Source organism: Chrysochloris asiatica, unplaced genomic scaffold (assembly GCF_000296735.1).
Source record: "Chrysochloris asiatica unplaced genomic scaffold, ChrAsi1.0 scaffold00080, whole genome shotgun sequence".
NCBI lineage: Eukaryota > Metazoa > Chordata > Mammalia > Afrosoricida > Chrysochloridae > Chrysochloris > Chrysochloris asiatica.
In genome coordinates, this window is record NW_006408598.1 from 697,488 (window position 1) to 699,556 (window position 2,069).

Below are 2,069 nucleotides of genomic sequence, written 5' to 3' on the forward strand. Positions count from 1 at the left end.
ATCTTTACGGGAACTGAAAGCCTCATCTTTCTCCTGCGGAACAGCTGGTAGTTTCGAACTGCTGGCCTTAAGGTTCACAGCCCGATTCGTAACCACTACGCTACCAGAGCTCTTAGCCAAGCTAAATTTCCAGGTTGAAAAAAAAAAGATAACCCCAAATTTGGTTTGTCATTAAAAGCTTATTGTGATAACATTTTCCTATAAGTTTTTGTTTTGAAAAGGCTTGAATGGTGTTTGAAGAATTCTACAAATTAGCCATCTTAAACCAACAGAAAAATTACATTAAGAATTAAGTTACTAATCTGATAATTCATGCAAAAGCATTTAGTTTTTGTTTTCATTTATTAGATATTTCAGATGAAACAACATTTTTTATTAAAATTAGAGGGTTGCTGTTTTAGAATGCTTTTTTTCTCCTGCCTAACTGAGCATTTGTCATTGGGGTATAGCTTTAATAGCACTTTCATATATGTGATTCCATTTTATCTGCACAACAGTCTTGTAAGGTAAGTAGAGCTTTATTTTCCCCTTTAAAAACTGGGAACAGAGTTTCAAAGATGTTAAAGTGAGGTGCCCATAAATACATAGCTGGTAGGTAACCAAGCTATGGCCACATGCTCTCACTCCATGTTCAATGTTTCTCTTTCCATTTCTATCTTAACAACAACATTTCCCTGAGGAATCCTCATGTGGCTCTATAAGATAAGCACTTGACTGCTAACCCCAAGGTCAGCAGTTCCAACCCACCAGTCATTCCTTGGAAACCCTACACAGGATCCCTATGAGTCCAATAACATTTGACAGCAACAATCTTACTCCAAGGGAAGTCAGAAATATTTTCTGTCCTCTGTGGAGAGGCACAACCTGAGACCTCAAGACTCAAGACTCTAGTTAAACCTTATAATTGAATCCTGCCTCTGCCATTTACTTAACTTCTTTGTGCCCTAGATAATAAAAATCAAGCTCTTAGACAATGCCTAACATTGTCATCAGAAAGTAGAAATTGTGGGGGACAAGAAGACTAGTGTGCCTTACACCAATAATAGTTAAGAGTAGGCCCTGAACTCCCCAATAAAGAGACATTTCTTGGTGCACCAGCCTTCTGGAAATATCCTAGGACTGTGGTGGCCAGTCCTACACAGAACAGCAGTATACTCTGAATTCTTTCTTTAAAATCTCAAGCCTTCAAGAAGAGAGTAAGAGTGCAGAGGATAAGGGTGCACTCAACTATGATCCCATCGACTTCCATCAATCAAGAATCTACTTTGGCTAAAAATTGTTTAAGGAACTTTGCTGTGTTGTTAGGTGACGTCAAGTTGGTTCTGACTCAAAACAATTCTATGCACAACAAAATGAAAAAACTACTAGGTCCTGAACTAATTTTTTTTAGTCCATTTTTGCAGCCATGTGTCAATCCATCTCACTAGGGGCTTTCTGTTTTACTGACCCTCTAATTTACCAAGCATGATTTCCTTTCTCAGTGACTGGCCCCTCCTGATGACAAGTCCAAAGTGTGTGAGACAAAGTCTCACCATCTTTGCTTCTGAGGAACCTTCTGGCTGTAAATCTTCCAACATAGATTTGTTTATTCTTCTAGCAGTACATGGTACTTTCAATTCACCAACACCACAATTCAAATGCATCAGTTTTTCTCCAATCTTCCATACTCATTGTACAGGTTTCACATGTATGTGAAGCAACTGAAAATGCTCTGGCTTGGTTTAGGTGCTCCTTTATCCTCAAAGTGACATGTTGGCTCTTTAACACTTTAAAAGGTCTTTCCTTACACAGCAGATTTTCCCAATGCAATATGTATTTAGACTTCTAGATTTCTTGATACTGCTTCCATGAGCACTGATTGTAGATCCAAGTAAAATGAAATCCTTCCATCTTTTCTCTGTTTGTCATGAAGTTCTTTATTGGTCCACTTGTGAAAATGTTTGTTTTCTTTACACTGAGTTGTATTCCCTATTAAGGCTGTATTCTTTGATCTTCATTAGTAACTGCTTCAAGTCTTCTTTGCTTTCAGTAAACAAGGTTGTGTCATCTGCATATTGGATTCCTCAAAT